General features: G+C 34.1%; 1 non-coding gene across 1 annotated transcript; it reads right to left on the bottom strand.

Moving 5' to 3' along the window:
- Nucleotides 1–11332: 11332 nt before the first annotated feature.
- On the bottom strand, nt 11333–11439 carry LOC146945510 (small nucleolar RNA R71). The gene has a single exon (XR_015029467.1). It is a non-coding gene; the product is annotated as a small nucleolar RNA R71 (small nucleolar RNA).
- Between the last annotated feature and the right edge of the window lie 4296 nt (nt 11440–15735).

A 15735-nucleotide genomic window follows, 5' to 3' on the forward strand; every position in this document is an offset into this window, starting at 1 on the left:
ATCAACTTTTTATCTTTTTAAAATTTTACTTGATTTTAGTTCTTATAAAATTTTCAATCATCAGTTTTTGTCTTTATTTTCAAGTTAATTTATGTGTAGCATTTGTATTTTTTAATGAAATTGTGTAGAATATTATAAAAAATATCTCCAAAAAAATATATATATATTTTCAACAAAACATAAATTAAATATGAATTTTGAACCACTAAAAATATAAAAATTCATGTTTTGTTAAAAAATTCTTTTTTTTTTTTAGAGATTCTTACAATATTTTAAAAGTCTCTTTATCCTTAAGATCTTTTATTCCCTATTTTAGTGAGACGAAGAATCAATTTCATTTATGATCTTATGATGCAAATCTTGATATTGTACAAAAGTTCCCATTTGCCTATTGCTTTGCTTTTGGTATTTTGATGGAAACACTTTAAGATCATTTTCGAAGCAAGAACGTTCATCATTCTCATGAAACATGCCCCCAAAATTCATTAGTAGATAACAAGATAATATTTGCAAAATTGTTTGTTATCTTTAAAACATCAAAAGCAACATGATCCTTATTCTCTTCCTTATACTCTTTACTTTCAGTAAACACAACGCACATACAATAGTTTACATTTCATATATTGTTTTTACAGTAACACTTCAGAACTTTCTGAAGTCTGTTTTTAACTTAACATCTCCATGTTTCAACTTGAGAAGTAATTTTTTAAGTAAAGGGTTTAACTTTAAAAAGGGTCACAATTCAAATCCCCTTCCTTGTGACTATTATTTTCACTTCAAATACAAACAAAATTAAAAGGACAAAATGATACAAAAAATCTCATTTTATTATTATATAAATACATTTACAATAAAATAAAGCTTAAGCTTAAAGTTTTTTAAGCTTATTACATAAAATATTCAAACCAAATGCTAGCTATTAAAAACCCTAAGCTAAACCAGTAGTGCAAGCTGATATAGAGGAAAGGAGGAGGGGAGGAGGAAGGAGAAAGAGAAAGAGACCTTGATGGTCAACCTTGCACCCAAACAAACCAACCTCGCACCCAGACAGATCGTGCTTTTTTGCAGCTCGTCACGATCCTCATTGACCGTTTATACAATCCCTGAATTTCCAATGTAGCCTCTTTTTATGAAAGACCAACGATGGAAACACATTGTTGTAGAAGGAAGAGGATGAGAGAGTGTGATATGATGGTGTGAGAAATGGTGAAGGTTGGAAGGGTATTTATAGGGGAAATTTGTGAGGAATGGGTGCATAGATTGTAACGACTCTTAATGTTGAGTCAAAAAAAGTGTTCAAAGGGGTTTTACCAGCCATTAAAGCTCGTAAAAACCTTTGAAAAATGTGTTGCATGAGTTACATAACGCCTTTGAAAAAAGGTCTTCGGATTATATAATCCGAAATGCTTCAATATTGGGTGAAAATGAGAGAAACTTCGTACTTTGTGTAGGGGAGAGATGTTTTGGATTATATATTCGAAATAAATGTGTTTTGGTTCAGTTGCTGCAAAACACAACAAAAAATCTGAAAAAAATTTCTTCTGAAAGATATGAACACCAAGAGGTTGCTATGAGTTAGATCTTGCTGTCTTGGCGATATAAATATATCAGTTGGCAAGACAGCAAGATCTAACTTAAAACATTCCTCTTGAAACACTTTGTCTTTCATCATTATTATGTTGTAGATCTAATTCGGAAGAGGTTCTTATGAACTTGACATGCCGATCGAAATATGTCAGTTGGCAGGCCAGCTGGATCAAGTTCAAAAGCACATTTTTGAACACCTTCCCAGAAGATTCATCACCTTTGTTATTTTCTTGTTTTAATACTGTTTAATTATTTTTATACCTTTTTTTAAAAAATTCCTATGTCATTCGCCAAGAAAACCTACCAAAAATGAAATTTAAACACAGTCTGGTGCTATTCTGATTATACAATCAAAAAATATCTAGACGGGTTCAGATTATATAATTTGAAACCTCTCAGTTTAGTTGGACGGCGACGTTTCACCAAAGGTTTGGACAGTTTGTGATGTGTTTAATGCATTTTTGTTCGGTTGGAACATGGAAAACGTTTTCTTTGACTCTAGTTATGATCTAGGACTGGTAAAAGGCTATAATTAGGCTTGCATCTTCAACATATTCATTCATTCGTCACTTCCCATCTTTTCTTACTATTTCTTAAAGTTTTTTTTTTTAGTTTTTTTAGGAGTGTTTATGGTATCATGGTCATTGTTGACCGATCATAGAATCCCTGCAATTGCTTAACATTTTATGCGGGGATTCTACGACGGTTAGCAGAGACCTTTGACATCAAATACAACACAAAACATGCAATTCGTGATGTTTCGGATTTTAGAATATGAGAAAAGCTAACAATCTGGTTCAAATTATATAATCCGAACCAAGGGTATTTTTAAAAAAAATTGTAGGACGCACGAGAAGGTAGTAGGGTGAAATAAGTAATAGTAAAAAAATATATACATGATAATAGACCCGACACAATTTACACACATACACCAGTAACAAAAGTAAAATAACAAAACAAAGAAAAAGATGGATGACTTCAAAAAAGTGTTAGAAAGATGACCCTTTTTAAGTAGGTAAAATGTTGATAACTAGTTTGAAGTTGTATTTTGATGTTTTTTTTAGAGCAAGTTGTATGTTGATGTTATTTGGTAGAATATGAATTTTCTTTTATGTAAGTTACAAATTACATATATAGATGATGAATCATTTTAAAAAATTATGCTATTTTAATTAGGAATACATTTTTTAATTTATATCAGGACCTCCAGTTTGATTGAGACGACTCTGATAAAGCAAAATGGTAAAATCAAAATTACATTTTTTTTAAAGAATAATATAACGACTAATCATTCTCTCTTTTTTCTCAAAAAAGAAAAAAGCTAACAATCTGGTTCAGATTATATAACACAAATACAACACAAAACATGCAGTTCGTGATGTTTCGGATTTTATAATATGAGAAAAGCTAACAATGTGGTTCAGATTATATAATCCGTACAAATGGTATTTTTAAAAAAATTGTAGGACGCACGAGAAGGTAGTAGGGTGAAATATGTAATAGTAAAAAAAATATACAGGATAATAGACCCGACACAACACACATACACCAGTAACAAAAGTAAAATAACAAAACAAAGAAAAAGATGGATGACTTCAAAAAAGTGTTAGAAAGATGACCCTTTTAAGTAGGTAAAATGTTGATAACTAGTTTGAAGTTGTATTTTGATGTTTTTTTAGAGCAAGTTGTATGTTGTTATTTGGTAGAATATGAATTTTCTTTTATGTAAGTTACAAATTACATATATAAATGATAAATCTTTTTAAAAAATTATACTATTTTATTAGGAATAGATTTTTTTTAATCTATATCAGGACCTCCAGTATGATTGAGACGACTATGATAAAGCAAAATGGTAAAATCAAAATTACATTTTTTTTGAAAGAAGAATATAACAACTAATCACTCTCTTTTTTCTCAAAAAAGAAAAAAGCTAATCGTTCTCTTTTTTCAGTTCTTTGCATGTGGAAATCGCAATCCTTTTATAAAGTAAAAATCGCTATCTATATTTTTTTTTATGAAATATATTTTTTGTATGAGATACGATTTTGTTTTAGGTTTAAATCTTTTTACACATGCATCTAAATGTGTGTTGTAATATCAATTAATGAATATAAAAACACAAAAATTATCATATTTATTAATTAATGTCACAACATGTTGGATGTATGTGTATAATAATAGTATAGTGACATAATATCTTAATTAAACTTTTTTTTTTGACAAATCTTAATTAAACTATTTTGTTGGATGTATGTGTATAATAATTGTATAGTGACATAATATCTTAATTAAACTATTTTAAAAAAAAAAAGCAAGTTATTTGTTTTTTTTCGGAGAAGTTGATTTTGATTACATAATTATTAGGGCTCCTTCAAAAAAACAAATTATTAGGGCTGTACTATATTTTATACATATCGTGCTTCGCATGGAATAATGAACAAATATTATGATATGAAGGGGTATGTATTTAATGAGTGTTGGAACATGTGTGGAAATTGAGTAAAAAAGACTAAACACAAATTCCCATGTTGGGTAGAACTAGTGTTGTGTGAATTGAAAAAAGTGAAAGTCCCACATCGGATGGAACACACACATTAGTAGTGTTTATATAGTGGGGGTGTACCTCTAATTAATGGGGGTACATAAGCACTAGAGAAAAAATATATATTGATATATATTTTATTATTTGGAAATGATAAATTAAATAATTAATTTAATCATTATTAGAAAGTGCTTTCTTAGTCCCCAAGTTTTGCTAAAATATTTTGGTACATAATATAATATATTTTTGTACTAAATTTAATATATTTTAGTACTCAATTAAGATATTTTTGTACTAGATCTAATATGTGAATTACTTAATCGCAAAGTAATATGTTACTTGTTCCCAAAGTTTCTCATATTACTTGTTCCCAAAGTTTCTCACTTATTAGTTGTGAATTTTCTCTATAAATAGAGAGCTCACACAGTGCATTCCACACAAAAGAATTTCATTGAGTTGTCGGGAATTCTTTTCTTCTCTTCTCCCTCCGACTTGTGTTAACAAGTTTCTTCTGCTTCTACTCCTTTCTGTCCCTTTCGGTTTCAAATAGAGCGGTTACGTACCGTATCGAGTGGCTTCGATCAATCGATTGAACCATATTTTAAGAGTGTTCTTAAGACCATAGTCCCTTCTTCGGTTTAATGTCCCTTTGGAATTAAGAGTGGTCTTAAGTTCATAGTCCCTTCGGAATATAGAGTACTATTAAGATCATAGTCCCTTTTCGTAATACTAATGTCCCGTCGGAATTAAGAATGATCTTAACAGTATATAAATTATTTCGTAATAAATTATTTCAATATTTGAGTGGTCGTAGTGCCATATTGATGTTTTGGAGAAGTTAAAGTTAGAATGGTGGTAACACCATATTTGAGTGGTCTCAGCACCATAATAGAATGGTAATAATACCATATTAATTTGAGTGGTTTCAATATTAAAGAGTGGTCTTAGAACCATATTTGAGGGTGTAATTCTCGAACGATTTTCTACAGTGCAGTAGTTAATCGAACAGTTGTAGCTGGGCTTGTTTTATCCTGGAGGCGGCGTGGTTGATAGTCTACCTTGCACAACTTTGGGTAGTGCCACGAAACGTCTTAAAGAGAGCAACCTGGTCGTGACTCAACCTAGTAACAACTTCGGTAGATAACATAATTTGGAAATCCAAATTTAACAGTTTGGAAATCCAAAAACAACAATTTTAAGACGTTTCTATCTGCTATGTCTACCGAAGAAATTACTTATTGAGGTTGCGTTGTCCCTTAATATAAAAAAAGGATAAATCAAGTTATAGAAATACATCTTTTGACTGTAACGATGAAGTGATTGTTGTATTTAAATAACAACACTAAAAATTCAAATACGTTGAATTTGTTTGAAATATGGTTTCGAAATCAGAGCCATATAGTCAAACAATAATTTGTTACAAAACAAATTATTTGTTACAGAACCAAACAAGTTTAGTTTCTTACGAAACATAAGAAATTGTTTGGGTCCGAAAAGAAAAATAATACGATCTATCGAGTACTTTTGTAACAAGAAAATAATTCTTCCAATTGTTACTTAATGGCAGATACTTACGTGATGCTTTTCAATTACACGAATTGCCATAAACTTATGTGAATGGTCTAGGTGAAGTTATGGCATATTGGGTATACAAAGCAAGTTAGCATATTAAATCGGAAGAATTTAGAATTCCAGTTTTCCTGATGCTAGTGCTAACGTGTTGCATGCTATAAAAATAAGAAAGAATCTGAATTTCAAATTTCTATTGAATAAGACTGAGTTGACTCAGACTTAAGAGAGACTTGTGTACCATGCATTTTTGTGAGAAAAAACTGCGCCTTTGATGGTATGTTAAAAATTAAATTCTCCTTCTATTTTGTTAGTTGTGTGATTTTAATATTTGACATATCAAAATTGATCACGAACAAGTGTTTAAAAACTTGAGTAACTTGGAATTAATTCTAAAGTTATATGATTGAACAATTTTATTTATTGCAGTCAAGATATATGAACCAAAAGTTCATATAAATCAGAATTTAGAGAATATGAATCTCTAAACATAATAAATTATGATATGTGTGAATTTGATGACACATAAATTAGAAATGATAAAATGATATTTTTATCATATTTATTGATGACTGCGAATTTTGGAAAATAAAATTGATATGTTTGATATGTTCAATTTTTATAACGAAAATTGAAATTTATGTTGGATAGAGTATCCAAGTGTAAGAACAAAAATTCTAATTAAGAATTTTTTGAAGAAAAGACAACCCAACTTGTCTTATTTTTGAACTTTGGATTGTCTGGACTATATTTTGACTCTGAACCCCAAGAGAGTTGAACTCACTAGTAGAGCCTATGAATATGTATTCACTGGGTATGTTACAAATAACGAAAATATTTTTATGTAAATGTTTACCCCTTTAACTAAAGAATAGTGGGGGCACTAGTGGGGGCTCTAATGGGAGCACGACATTAGTGGGGGCAAAATAAATTCCCTTCTAAAAATTAAGAACTAGTGGGGGCACTATATCTAATCACATTCATGTAATTAGAAATAGTTATGAAAACATCATACGAGATGTTATAGAACCTCAAGGAGGTAAGAAAGCTAAAAATGCTAAAGAGTATGAACTTGGTTTATACATTGGAAGAAGATTCATTAAGCCTTAAAGAAGTTATATCCTCATTGGATGCTGAATTATGGCAAAAAGCAATAAACGATGAAATGAATCTTCTAGAGTCTAACAAAACATGACACTTGGTTGACTTGTCTCATAGTTGCAAAATCAATCGGTTGTATTTGGATTTTGGAAAAAGGAACTAAAACCTGATGGTACGGTTGATGAATACAAGGCTCTCCTTGTAGTCAAAGGTTTTAGACAGAGAAAAATATAGACTTCTTCGACATTCATTCACCAGTCACGAAAATCATATCCATAAGAGTACTAGTCCCTTTAGCCGCCGTTCATAACTCGATAGTACTCCAAATGGATGTGAAAGTTGCCTCTTTTTATGGTGAACTAGAAGAAGAAATCTATATGAAACAACCTGAAAGTTTTGCGATTCATGGACAAGAAAACAAAGTCTGTAAGTTAGATAATTCTTTGTGAGGTCTAAAATAAACTCTTAAGGAATAACATGAAAAATTTGGCATTCTAATGCTATCGAATGAGTATAAAGTGAATGAAAGTGACAAATAATATTTGCACGATCATAAGTCTCTATAAAGACGACTTGCTCATATTTGATTTAAAGATTCATGTTATATGTGAAATCATTGTTTATCAATAACATTGATAAGAAAGACCTAGACAAAGTTGAAGTTCTTAAGGAAATATTATTATTTTGCCGTAAACTTGCAATCATATATTATGATCCAAGTGTAAGAACACTTGAGATGGAGTTAGAAAAACAGAATATGCGAGCATCATTGGCTGTACTTAGGTATGCCACTGAATGTATTAGACCCGACATTGCCGATGTCGTAAAACTCTTGTGCAAGTTTACTAGTAGACGGATGAGAAGCATTGCCATGCTATAGAAAGAGTCGTGAGGTGCCTTAAGAAAACTATGACTCTAAGATTACTTCACTAGGAGTAACCTATTGTACTTAAATGGTACAAGATATAAAATAGAACATCTTTCAGATGAATATTTAGCGACTAGTGTTTGTATATTGAGCATCACTAGAGGAGTTGTTTGTTAAAACAAATGATATTGACTCAGTCCACTATGGAATGAATCTGAGATGAGAACACTAGAGAAAACTAGTGGAGAAGCAAGTTGACAAGATGCTTGCTAATTGGGAACCCTTAGTGGGTAAAACCATTTCCAGAAGTGTTAAATCATTGTGATAGTCTGCAGCTATTACAAAAATTGAGAATCGTTAGAGACGATAATTAAGGCATGAACACATAAAGGATTAGAGAGCTAGCTACTCTCAAAAGGAATGGTTAAAGTAGATCATGTACGTACTGATAAAGAATTAGTCAATCCTTTGACGAAAGGAATTACTAAAAAGAAAGTCCTAAACACATCCAATAGGATGGGACTAATGCCCAAAGGTCACAAGTGATGGTAACCCAACCTACATGACTGGAGATCCCAAGAAACAGGTTCAATGGGTAATAACAAGTCACAAGTGATAGAACATGCTATGATAAAAGTAAGAAAGCATGATTCCTGCAGCGATAGAAGGATGAGATAATAGAAACTCTTAATGAGATCTATACTCTATTTGGAGTGGAGTACATAGCTACAGGAGTACTCTTGATAGACTCACCTATATGAATGTGGAACTAAGGGCCGGTTCCTATGGGATTCGGGGCAGAATACCTAGAGCGTTCGTTAAAACCGGGATACACGTGCAAGGCCATAAACGCACGGGCTTTTAGAATACACCTTATGAAAAGGTTTGTGTGTGGGTTCTATGTCTGAGATAGAGTTCAATGCTGTAAGCAACTCTTGTTAATCAGAATTTTACTCGCTATGCAAAGGTTCAAGTTGTAAGCGACACCTTTGTTTACTAGCAAATCTTATGGAGACGTTTTTGACGTTACTTCTGAAACCATTTTTTAAATTCAAGTGGGGGAATGTTGGAACATGTGTGGAAATTGAGTAAAAAAGACTAAACACAAATTCCCATGTTGGGTAGAACTAGTGTTGTGTGAATTGAAAAAAGTGGAAGTCCCACATCGGATGGAACACACACATTAGTAGTGTTTATATAGTGGGGGTGTACCTCTAATTAATGGGGGTACATAAGCACTAGAGAAAAAATATATATTGATATATATTTTATTATTTGGAAATGATAAATTAAATAATTAATTTAATCATTATTAGAAAATGCTTTCTTAGTCCCCAAGTTTTGCTAAAATATTTTGGTACATAATATAATATATTTTTGTACTAAATTTAATATATTTTAGTACTCAATTAAGATATTTTTGTACTAGATCTAATATGTGAATTACTTAATCGCAAAGTAATATGTTACTTGTTCCCAAAGTTTCTCATATTACTTGTTCCCAAAGTTTCTCACTTATTAGTTGTGAATTTTCTCTATAAATAGAGAGCTCACACAGTGCATTCCACACACCGAAAAGAATTTCATTGAGTTGTCGGGAATTCTTTTCTTCTCTTCTCCCTCCGACTTGTGTTAACAAGTTTCTTCTGCTTTTACTCCTTTCTGTCCCTTTCGGTTTCAAATAGAGCGGTTACGTACCGTATCGAGTGGCTTCGATCAATCGATTGAACCATATTTTAAGAGTGTTCTTAAGACCATAGTCCCTTCTTCGGTTTAATGTCCCTTCGGAATTAAGAGTGGTTGATAAGTAGATTTATTACGTATTTTAATTAAGTTTTTTTAGTTTAATTCTATTTAGATTTAATTAGATTCTATGTGTTTTTATTTATATTTAAGAGCTTTTTACTTCAAAGAATCCAATATTATATTTCAGGATCAAATATATGATTTGCAAGGCTTGGAGCTAAAGAAAAGGGATTTGGAGCACAAAAATAGGAGATTTCCAAGATTTGGGACCGAAACATGCACTTGAAGAAATCAGAATTCGCTCCCCTAAATCAGTGAAGGGCGCACGGCCCACGCCTGCAAGGCGCACGGCCGTGCGCGATTGCCAGCATCCCTTTTAGCTGCTTTTTGCTCCGAACAGCGGTTTTCTACGCAGCCTGCTTTGACGATAAAGCCCATGGATCTTCAGAGAATATTCCTTCAGTTATTTCTTAGGGCTTAAGTCATTAGTAGGCTATAAATAGAGAGCTTGTTCTCCTTGTTTTATCATCTTTAATTCTGAATTAGTATTGTGACAGAATACTATTTTCTCAATAAAAGTTATCGTTTATATTCTACGTTCTTCTTCTAGTCTTAGGATTGTTGGGTGAGTCTTATGGCTTGATCCATCAATCCTAATCTCTAATCCTAGTTTATGTAACCCTAATTCTCTTATCTAAATTCACCGTTCTTCATAACGATATTAACAAGTACCAAACTTTGGATGCGAACACGGAGGGTTAGTACTTGTTAATTCGTTACCCTAGTTATTAAGGTGATGAATCGAACGAAGAAGTCTTAATAACCGAACAAGTGAATTTAGACAAGGATTGCGAAGCATGAGAATAGCCTAGTGAACCTTGGGACTTATAGAATCTCGTACAATCAAGGATCTTAATATAGGAGTTAGCCATGAGAATAGGTCTAACACCTTGAGAGACACACTCCCCGGATATCGAACGAAGAAGGGGATAGGCTTTAGAGAGATTCGTCCTTAGAAATTAGGTCTAGCATAAACCAAGGATTAGGATTAGGTTGTAGGGTTAGCCGTTCGACGAACCAACGATCCCAAGGTACGTTTTATATTATTACTATTGTTATTATTATTATTATTATCATTGTTATTATAAACCCTCTTTCAAACTCTAATCTTTTTAGCTAATCATTCATAGAAGTTAGTCAGAATTTAACCAACTCCCTGTGGATCGATACTCTTCTTATTACTTCGATAGAATCGTGCACTTGCGATTTAACCTATCAAGTTTTTGGCGCCGTTGCCGGGGAAGTTAACCTAATTTTGATTAACTTTTTTTTGTATTGATTAGCTTGAAAAAAAAATATATATCTTTATCGTTTATTTTCCTAAAAAAAAAAAAATATTTTCGAAGAAAATATTTTTCTAAAATATCTTCGAAGAAAATATTTTTCAAAAGAAAAAAAAAATCTCTTTCTATTCTTTTCTTCTTCTTTCTAATTTCTTTTCATCTTTTTCGTAAACTTTTGGGTTTAAAGTTGAAAACGCACATAGTAATAACATGGCTAAGGAACGTGCTCTCAAAGAGTATACAATCCAATCTTCGGATGAGTCATACGATGCTATTGTGTACCCGTTAGTTGATGAAAATTTTGAAATAAAACCTGCACTTATCTACTTAGTGCAACAAAATCAATTTTTCGGATCACCCACTGAGGATCCGAATCTTCATGTGTCAAATTTTTTAAGACTCAGTGGAACCTTAAATGCAAACCAAGAGGCCGTAAGGCTGCACCTCTTTCCTTTTTCCTTAGGGGATAGAGCTAGTGCTTGGTTTAATTCATTGGAAGTTGGTTCTATAACATCGTGGAACCAAATGAGGGAAACTTTCCTCTCTCGATTCTTTCCCCATAGTAAAACTGTGCAATTAAGGAATCAAATCATAAGATTTACTCAAAAGGATGGGGAATCCCTTTATCATGCGTGGGAGCATTTCAAAGAAATGCTTAGGCTTTGCCCCCATCATGGTTTAGAGAAATGGTTTATCATCCATGTTTTTTATAATGGTCTCTTGTATTCCACTAGAATTTATGTTGATGCAGCTGCAGGTGGAGCTTTGATGAATAAAACTTACACAGCCGCATATGCTTTGATCGAGGATATGGTTCAAAACTACTATCAGTGGACGAGTGAGAGAGTTATCTCTGCTGTCGCTCCTTCACCCTCCAAAAAGGGGGCAGGTATGTACGAAGTTTCTTCCTCTGATCATCTAACTGCTAAGGTGGACGCACTTTTTCACAAAATAGATAAACTTAATGTAAGTGCTTACGCACCCGCTCCTGTTATGCCTCCTTCTGAAATTCGTGGTATAATTGATCATACTGGTGCTGAGTGTCAATTAGGTAGTGCTGAAAGTCTTGAGCAGTTGAATTACGCTCAATATAACCAAGGGATGAGGCCCACTCAAAAAATTTTCAATAAAACTCCTCAAAATCCCTTGGGACAAGAAGCACAACCTGATTACACAAGCAATCAGAGAACTTTTCAGAAGTCTAATTTAGAGCTTATGCTGGAAAATTGCATTCTTACTCAAACCCAGCAAAACATAGATTTTAAAACACAAACTGAAGCTCTAAAAGACTCTCTTGATAAGCTCACTATAAAAGTGGATGGTATTGCTACTAATAACACTATGCTTGAACTTCAGGTAGCCCAGGTAGCCCAACAAATAGCTTCTTTCTCTAAGACCCCTGGAATTTTTCCTAGTCAACCTGAAACCAACCCCAAGACCCATATAAATGCTATTATTCCTAGGGATGGTAACCAGTTAGAAGCCCCCGTTGTGACCACCAAAGTTATTAAGAACAAGAAGTTGAGTAGCAAACCACAAAGTGAGAATGCCATAGGAGAGAGAGATAAGCCAATTGTTTCATCGCCTCATAAGACAAAACTTCCTTACCCACAAAGGCTTCCTAAGCCTAACCTCATAGGTCCCTGTAGTTTTTCCATCCCTTGTATGATTGGAAGTGAACCCATCAAGAAAGACATGTGTGACCTAGGGGATAGTGTTAGTTTGATGCCTTTGTCCCTTTTTGAGAGATTGGGTATAGGATAGAGAACCCACTTTATCGTCAAGCTAATGACACGAAAAGAGCGCTTCGTGGGAGGCAACCCACACATTTTTATCGCTTTGTTTTTGTTTTGTTTTGTTTTGCTTTAAGTTGTTTTGTAGGTACATGTCCAAAGATGTGAAGAAAATTTCAAAAATTTTGACCCAAGAGAACCAGAAACAGGCGCACTGCCCACGCCTCATTGCGCGTGGTCGTGCACGAATTTTTTGAAAATATTGACCCATAGGACAGAAGTGTCTGCACGGCCCACGCCTCCAAGGCGCACGGCCGAGCGCGACACACATACCTCATATCACAAAAAAAAAAAAATTCTTCTTCTTCCCCATTTTAAACCACACAAACCTCTCTCATCCTACTTCTCTCTCTAAACCTCCATCTTCAACCAATCTCTAAACCTCCATTTTTCTTCAACCTTCAACCTCACATATCTCCATCAAAACTCAACCAATCCACTCCAATCTTTTACCCAAACCATTCCAAATCCAATTTCCAACATAAACATCCAAACAAAACCAAATTTCATCCACTCAATCCAAAACACCCAATTTTCGTATTCCTTCATTATCCCACACAAAAACCACCAATTTTTCACCCAAACCCAACAAACTACTCAAAAACTTCACTTCCACCACATACCCAACATCAAACCTTCACTTCCCACACAAAACCTTCATCAAAAACCCACTTTTTCCCACAAACCTAAAATCCATAAAAGTCAATTTTTTTTCTTCAAACTAAGTCAAAATGACCGGAAAAAGGAAGGGCAAGGAAATTGACACCACCGGAGGCGCGGGAGGAAGAAAGAAGCCATCAAAATACCACGACATTAACCTCAAAGGCTCCGACCAAAAAGATAGGTATAATCTTCTCATCTCTAAACCTATTCATAATTGCAAATATGCTAATGATCATACGATGATTAGTTTAGGGATTAGAGAGAATGTGGTTAGGCTTTTTGAAACCATAGGATGGAGTGACTTAATGCGACCCCGATGGGGTTATGAGAATTTTACCTATGAGTTTCTTAGCTCACTTGTCTTTTCCAAAGACAAAACCAAGAAAAACATCCCCAAGCATACCGTAGCCTTTCGGCTTTTAGGACAAGACTATAACATGTCCTTAGAGAAGTTTAATGAAGACATGGGTTTTCCCTCCGAGGGATACATCCATGAGTGCACACAATTGAAACCGGAAGACTACAATGTCCAAACTTTTTGGAAAAATATCTCCGGGCTCGATGAGTGTAACTCACAAGCTAACAAGGCTAGTAGGATACACAACCCAGTGCTTAGGTACATTCAGAGGGTAATGGGGTTTACTATCTTTGGAAGGAGAGAGCCTAGTTCCGCTAGGACCGATGAGTTATTTTTATTGTGGGCAATGTTGAACAACCGCCCCGTTAACACAGGTTATTACATGCTTGATCACTTGGCCTCTTTAACCACTAAAAGATCCGGTGAGATCATAGTTGGAGGTATCATTACCTTCATAGCTGAAAAGTTTGGTGTGGGGGAGGATTTAGGGACCAATAGGATTGAGGGGAACCCTTTGTTGAACATTGAAAAACTAGCTTTAATGACCTTCTTCGCTGACCTGAAGAACGGTACCTATCAGTGGAAAATTGATGGAGCCACAACTGGTTTATTTTTGCCTAACCCGGCTAGAACTAACACATGGGAGGCAGAAAATTTGCTTTATGATGATTTGCAGGTACCCGAGGTGCAAATTAATGATGGTGGTGATGAGGAGGAAGCTCAACATGAGCAAGAGGAACCGGTGCTGCATGCCGGCCCCCAATTTGAATATGACCGGTGGGCTTGGGTGCAAGCCGAATTCCAAAAAGTGCATACAAAGCAAAATCAAATGCACAATGAGATGATTGGAATGCGAGCTGACATCCAACATGGAAATAGAGTGGCGGAAGAAAGCCAACGCCTTGTCACTCAAATGATGCAAAGGTTTGGCCTTAACCGTCCCCCTCCGGGCAACAATTAAAAATGTGAGCTTTCCTCTTCCTTTCTCCTCTCTTCTCTTCCTCTCTTCCTTTTAATTTCTTGTTTTCTTTATGCATTGAGGACAATGCTTCTCCCAAGTGTGGGGGGGAGCCAATAAAGTGTCTAGGTAGTAAGAGTCGTAGTGTTCCCAAACTCCCTTGAACTTTATTCTTTTGTTTTGTTTTTATAGCAAGAGGCATGACTAAGTAGCTTGTTTTTAATGTAAAAATGGCATGAAATTTTTTTGTTTTGTCTCTTCTTTAGGTTGCTTCTTGTACATGAAAGTAGTTTCTTATGTTTCTTATGTTCTTGCTATACCCATATCTTGTTTTAATGTGAAAATTCTCCAATGAGAAAAGCACTCAGTTGCAATCTTTGAGTAAATGTATGAATAGGTATTTTAAGGAGCACGTTCTAGCTTTAGTGTTAACTTAGACCCTTTAAAGTCTTAAGAGTAAAAGTAGTATAAGTTTGTGTGGGAAAATTAATCAAATTGTTCTTAATTGTTATATTCTTTTTAATTTGTTAATGTTAAATGGGGCGGGAGAATGGCACCAACATGTGGGGGGAAGGACAATCCCTAACTTCCTAATTGTGGTGGTGACTCCTTAATTTGAACTTAAATGAAACTAATTCATCAATGCTAGGGGGAAAGGACAATTACATCCAAAAAGACTTCCTACGCGGAGATGAAACAAATATTAATTTTGCAGCACTGCTTAGGGTGATTTTGAATCTAGGGGGAAAGGACAATTACATCCGAGAAGACTCCCTACGAGGATAGATAGCCCCTAAGCATCTGCAGCCCCTTGTGCTTAATTGTTAAATCTAATTTAATTTTAACTCAAATTCCCATCACTCTTATATGAAATGAAGAAAGGACTTTTCTCGGTTACTTTAGCACTAAGGATAGAACCTATTCCTCATAATATCTGTCTTATACAGGAGCAAGAAAAGGGTTGGACTTCACACACACACACTCACTTGAGACTTGATGTTGGGTAGAATAGGTTCATGAGAAGTATTTGAAATTGTAATTAGTGTACTTGAGGCAAAGCCTTTCATTTGAGACATTTGTTCTTAATATTGCCATAATCAAATCTTTTGTTGCTGCTATGTTTGCTGCCTTTTGCTTGAGGACAAGCAAAGATTCAAGTGTGGGGGAGTTTGATAAGTAGATTTATTACGTATTTTAATTAAGT

This window comes from Medicago sativa, chromosome 2 (genome assembly GCF_051527215.1).
Source record: "Medicago sativa cultivar Bolivia chromosome 2, Bolivia_mono, whole genome shotgun sequence".
In the NCBI taxonomy this organism is placed as follows: Eukaryota; Viridiplantae; Streptophyta; class Magnoliopsida; order Fabales; family Fabaceae; genus Medicago; species Medicago sativa.